A 6,574-nucleotide genomic window follows, 5' to 3' on the forward strand; every position below is an offset into this window, starting at 1 on the left:
GCCTCTTTGTCTGGCTGTCACATGAACAGCGTTGTGTTACAATCATTGTCACTCTGGGCTTAAACTGCAAGGCATGCTTTCACACAAAACATTCACTTTGGGGGCTCTTTTTAGCACAGCCCTGTGATCGAAACTCTTTCGCTCCTCTTTAGTTAATCAGTTCAGCAATTCGGAAACTTTGTCAGGATTGAAAAACTCTCACCCAAAGCAACTGATTCTGAAACTTCTCTATGGGTCGCACGAAGAAAGGGGCGAGTAACATAAAATAGCCATCATCTAAATCACTATGTGTGAATCAACACCAAACTCAAATGTTGAGCAACATGGTTAATAAAAAATAGACTGCCCTAGTACAAAAGGTCTGAATGAAGCCAACAACGGTGAAAACATAGAAATAAGTTTGGTTTAGTTCACCTTTGCAGTATGTGAGGTCAGGAGGATACCAGAATGGTCGTGGGATTCCCTCCAAAGCCCAGTTTAGGAGAGGACGAACGCAGCATCGCAGACCTCAATTCCTCCCCTTTATTCCACCAGCTAACCACCTCCCTGTTCCTGCCCACGTCTGCAATGCAAGGCAGATGCACCCTGTAGCCCTCATCTCCAGATACACCTTACGACAGTCAAAACCGCCTGTCAGAACGAGACTGCAGCACACAGCTTCCCCCGGCACGTGCTGGCTCCCCACGGGAAACCCCACGGCAGGGGCAGAGCTGGAGCTGGGGAGCCCTCGGGCAGCTCCCACACCCCAGGCTGGCACCGCTGCAGAGCCGCGGCCCAACCGCAGGGCACGGGTGGTGCGCGGCACTGCCAGATCCACCGCAAACCGCAGAGGAGGATCTCACCGTGGCTTTTCCTAAGCCCTTTGATAGCAGAGCATTTTGTTCCAAACGACAGGTGGAGACGAGAAAAATGCCAAGTCAAAGTCATCTCCACCTTGAACATTTTTCTCCCATACTTCAGAAAAATGTCTGCAAGATAAAATCAAAACATTTCCACAAGACAAAGATGAGTAACTTCCCAGGTGACAGGCAACGTTATTACTTGCTGTGTAAATCCATTAAATTCACCAAATAACCCAAAAGAGTCCTGAAAAGTAGATAAACAAGGTTTCTGTATAGGAAAAACTTCAAAAGATGCTGTGAACACGCTGAACTCATTGAGACCCTGCACGGATGTCTTTGTTTTCATTAATGAAAAATATTCTCACAGGGCTAAGATCAAAATATGTTAAGAACGACATCATCCTGCCCTTACTGCCTTCCCAAATGATTCTGTGCTGCACATATCTGTATTGTCCAGTTAACTTATGGAATACAGTGCTACTCGCTTTGAAGAGGACTTACAGGATCTACCTCTGAAGGAGGCAAGCACAACAGAGCACAAACTCAAAGCATAATGCTTGTGATACACAGAAAACTTTACGAAACAATGGCTTCTTTCTGAAATAAACAGGGGTGTGCACAGAACAACAAACTACCAGCCTGCTTATTGCTTTCTGTCCAGTTCATTTTATTTTCCCTTGGCAGTCCATCAAAGTAACATATCTTCTGCTAAACTCTGGCTTGGTATTCCACCCTGCTACGGCTCACAGACATGTCAGTCACCCTAAACCCACACTTATCGCTCTCTTGATCATTTTTCTTTCCTGAGCAGCCTCGACCAGCCCTCCCTTTTCTCTACATCGGCCACTGTTTCAAGCACTCCCTCCTGGACCAGCACTGCCCATGAGAGACACTGCTGGGCTGAGGCAGTCTCATGGCTGGACAACTTCACCCACACCACAAAATCCTGCTGGTCTTCTCTTGTCCAGCCTGAAAACCCTGCATGGCCCTGAGATTATAACTTCTCTGAGCCTCCCCGTGGCTTTCATGGTCTCTTTCCATGTCCAAGATTTCTCACACTCAAGATGTTGACCCCTTCTTTGGAAGGGCCATGGTACCAGCCCTCATTGGTAATATACTGGTGTTTCAGAGAAGTAGTTCTACACTGTCTCCTACTTGAAGACTCCCACCCAAAAAAACCCTAGCATTAATCCCTTCAAACATGTTCAATTCTTTGATTTTTGATTAATAATGACAGTGGCTTGACAGCTGTTTTCATTATTTCACTGTCTTTCCTTATTTCCTGTTGTCTTTTGTCTTAAATCTTAGATTATAAAGGGCAAGATCATTTTTGCTATTGTTTTTGTGCTGCTGTACAGCTCCTGTGACATGAGTGGTGGGACACTAGAGCCATGCAACCTACAGCTGTTAGTGTTTCTATTTTAAATGTAAGACGTATTACTATGAAATCTTTCTATACAAGTTTCTTTGCAAGAGTTAACTTGCATCTCTGTGTGTTCAACAAAATAATTTGGTAGGCTTAATAGAATGTTCTTTTACAGCAGCAGAATAAAGATTAAATTTCTTTCCTCAGGTCACATAGCAAGTCAGTGTCAAAGTTAAAATTATGCTTTCTGCTTCCCAATCTATATTCTTCCATTGTCTTGCACATCTCAAGGGCTCAGAATTAGTACCTCATTGCTAGCTATGGGCTAATTTCTCCAACAATCAGATACAAAACACAGATAAAACATGAAGAGCTGGCTGTCTACATTTTAATATAAACCAAATGTGTCCATCCAAAGGCATGAACCACAAATCCTTACACAAGCAAAACATCAATTAAAGACCGGACAGTTTGAATGGGTTAATTAACAAGAATGCTGACACAATCAATAAAGCTATTCTAGTAAAGCAAATCCCTCCCCAGAACACTCCTCCTATTTTTCTGACAGATGGCTTTAGATGATACATACTCTTTTCATAAGAAAAAACATTTGGGATATCAAGACACAGATTCTTCTCATAGAAGAAAAAGTAATGCAGTTATATCTAAGTTCATGATATGCTGATTCTAGCGTATGTTTCAAATCTTCAAAGGGAAATATAAGTACCAATTACTGGGAAACTCATCTCTTAAAATCAAAAATGAGGGTTAAATTCCACTGCTGACAGTGAGTCAGTAACATAACTGCTATATAGTGAAATCTGGTGCCACTGGCATCATTTATCAAGGAAGGCACTGCTTAATGGGTGTAAGAATGTAAGGACATTTTAATTCCACCACATCATTTCACTCCACACCTGAAAAAAAGCTCATAGTGGATTTTTACTGCTCCGCATTGTGTTCCATTTTAAAAATGAATATACCGGATCACATCCATTTTTCCTATGAAAGAATCAGTTTATCTTTCTTTTGATGAAAATTGTAGCACATGTGCAAAGAATCTGTTTATTTTTTCTTCCTTCCTCAAAAGCCACTTACTTCCCTTAATGAGAAATGAAAATTCCCAGACAAGAAAAAGGTATGTAGAGACACAGTGCAAAACTCCTGCCAAGTAATCTGAATATAAATTCAAGGCATCCTTACCAGCTGCAGTCAAAAGCCCACTCCAAACTCTGTCAGATGTTAATCAAACTTAAGTATGTTAATGCACAGTTCCCATGTTCTTTGCATAGATGAGTTAACTGCTTTTGTTAAACTGCATTTGCTTCCCTAGGTGTGTGCCCCCATGCAGCAGGATGCATCCTTTTGTGGAAAACATGGTTATGAGAGTCACCAAAAGGCTGTTCATTTGGTCAAACTCTTCTGTTCACCTGGAGGGCAGGAACAGCTCGTTTAATGCTGTAACTCCTGGTCAGGTCCTCCTGATGCCCGCCCTGTAAGGACACAAACCCACACCTCCCAGTCGCATTGAAAGTGTTGGCATTAGCTATACACACGTCACGGAGAGCAGCTAAATTGCCAAATTTATGGTATAAAAAGGGCTAGAGCATCATGCTACTGAGGCAAAGGCAGCACAGTTTCTGTCTACCAGGGCTGCCTGTGGGGAGTCAAAACTGGCGTGCACAGCCCCACGCCTGGAGAGCAGTGCAGACTCTGGACCATTTCACCACCTGGTACCCAAAACAGGGGAACTCTGGCAAGTGATTTCCAGGGAAATTAAATAGATACAACCATTTTACTTCACACAGTTCACTGAGCAGCCAGCAGTTGAGAATTTTTTTTTTCCAAGATATGGATTGTAATCAGTGAGCAAGACACAGAAGGTTCATTGTCAATCCTGTGAACTGCTCATCTTCTAACAGAGACTTGTAAACACTCCAGACTTACAACTGCACCGTCTTATGGAGCCAAACGCGAAGCTGTGCCATCTCCACAGCATATTAACAATCAGTACTAACATGACGTAACCAAATCACCTCTTGTGGGAGTGACACGCATTTAAATCTGACTGTATGACAAGGCCACATGGTGATTACAGTTGTCTGTGTAAGAAAAATTATGACATAAATTTTACTTGATAAGGTCCAATGTTTTGATGCTGTGAAGGTGCATGAGTTACACGAGCAAACAGGTAGAAAATTGGGCTTAAATTACACTGTTTGTCTATCTTATTAAAAATCTGGAGCACACCTGCCCAGCTGGCCTTTCTGACTTGAGACAGAAAATAAAAATAGGCTTCCTAATACCATTTCATTTGCGGGGCCATTGAGTAGCAGCCGATACAGATAATTTGGCCACCCAAGCTGTTATTTTTCTAAATCCTGTCTCCAGCTCAGACAGTTGCACGCCCCCCTGCACTTCAAGAAGAGCGCACATACCTAATTACGTATGCTTTCCTCCCAGTATTGTGTTATTGGGCACAAATGCCATTTAGGGGTGTTGACAACGAAACTGAAGCCTGAAGCCAGCTTTCAGTTTCTGTCTCTCATCAGACATGCTGCTCAGTCAAAGCATCTAAGACTTTTCAGCATAGGTCTGTAGCTTATCTGCTGGGAAACAAATGTCACTCTCTTGGCTTTTTTTTTTTTTGGTTCTTCCAAGTTGCCAGATAAAAACATTTTTCCTAAATAAAGTCAGATCTGCTTTCCAAACTGCTCCTGCCAAAGATCAGTTACAAACCTGAGAAAGTATGCCATGAAACATCTTCAGTACTGGTGGCATGTTCCAAACTGAGGTTTTAAACTCATTCTATCATCAAAAGTTGGTACTTGAGAAAAACTTCAGAGCTGTACAAGACTCCAGGAAATACATGTCTGCTTTGACTACATTTAAGTACTCAATGACTGGCAGCAACACTTAAGTAATTTGTAAGATTACCAAAAAACCCTGCATTCCCAGCTCATTCTAGAAGTAGCAGCTGCTTATTTTTCCTAATTGATTTGTGCCTGAATTTCCAGATCGAGCCTACTTCTTGGCTGAAACACAAACTAGGAAATATTTACACTGCTATGACTGTCGCCAAAAGAAAATCTGTACAGGATACCACACAACTGGGAATTTCTCTAGACAGCTTCTGCTGAAAAGACATATGCTGGAACAAAGTCAAGTTATTAAACAGATGTGCATTTTCACGTGCAGGTCATGCTTATTTACATATATACACAAACATCCCTCTATCTTAGTATGTACGCTCGTTCCAGTCTCTGTTTAGGAGTGCCAAAAGCTTTCCGCGAAAACGAACGCCGACCTTTAAAAAAGAAAAGATCTTTCGCGCAAATCCTCTCCTCTACGGAGAGCCTGAACGGACTCGTCCCGTCCCCGGACCGCTGCCGCGGGAGAGGGAGGCGGTGCGAGCTGGGGGGAGCGCGGTGAGCCTGCCCGGAGCCCCAGAGCCGCCCCAGAGCCCGGGCACCCACGGGCGACACGGCGGAAAGAAACACGCGCGGGCGCCCGCCTGCTCCGCAAAGGCGGCGGCACCGACGAGTGGGGCCGGAATCCCACCGCCACCCCCAGGACACCCCTGAACGAGGGCAACCCCGCTGCGCTCCGGGGGCGACGCCGCTTCGCCCCCCCCGCCCCTCCCCGGCCCCGGGATGCCGCCGCGATGCTCCGCCGCGCCCGCGCCCGGCACCGCGGCTTCCCGGCGCCACACCTGCGGGACGGGACGGGGCGGAGCGGGGCGGGACGGGACGGGACGGGACGGAACGGGACGGGTCGGGTCGGGTCGGGACGGTGCCTACCTGTCCCGCGGGCGCCCTCCCCGTCCGACCGGGCGCCGGGAGCCGCCGCCGGGTGCCGCGCCGCCGCTGCGCCGAGCGAGGGGCGGTGTGCGCGGCGGGGGCCGGCGGGGCGCAGCCCCTCCTCCGCCCGGCCCGGCCCGGCCCGGCCCGCCCACCGCCCCCGGGGCGGTTGGGGGGGGCGGCCGAGTTGCAGCTTGAGGCCACGCCGGACGGACAGACAGAGAGAGAGACGCGTAACCAGTTAGGTGCTTCTTCGGGCTGGTTGTCGCCGGTGCGGATTGCTGCCTTCCCTCTTACCCCCGCCCCGAAGTAGCCTCCCGCCAGTCACTCGCGGGCAAACTACACAGGGGCCTCAGAGGTGGTTTTGTTCAGCCCGGTGGCGAATGGGGACCGACCCGGCAGGTGACCGAGGACTAAAATCGCCAAAGCTCCTTAGGTCCCACGAGCAGGATCTGGTTCTCGGCCCCGTCAGGAGACCCAAATCCACAGAAAAACAAACGTCATGTGCTTCCCCTCCGATTCTGCTTGAAAGGACATCTTCACTTTTCCACTTCGATGTATTTTTG

General features: G+C 47.0%; 1 protein-coding gene across 1 annotated transcript in view; it reads right to left on the minus strand.

Annotated features, from left to right (window-relative positions):
- The window catches only part of MEGF10 (multiple EGF like domains 10), a 108,545-nt gene extending 102,479 nt beyond the window's left edge, over window positions 1-6,066 (minus strand). Inside the window, exon 1 of the mRNA XM_033005607.2 lies at window positions 6,009-6,066. The gene's annotated coding sequence lies outside the window, so the exon portion shown is untranslated. The remainder of the gene's footprint in view (window positions 1-6,008) is intronic.
- Window positions 6,067-6,574: the final 508 nt, after the last annotated feature.

This window comes from Tyto alba, unplaced genomic scaffold (genome assembly GCF_018691265.1).
Source record: "Tyto alba isolate M040663 unplaced genomic scaffold, T.alba_DEE_v4.0 Super-Scaffold_13, whole genome shotgun sequence".
Classification (NCBI taxonomy): Eukaryota; Metazoa; Chordata; class Aves; order Strigiformes; family Tytonidae; genus Tyto; species Tyto alba.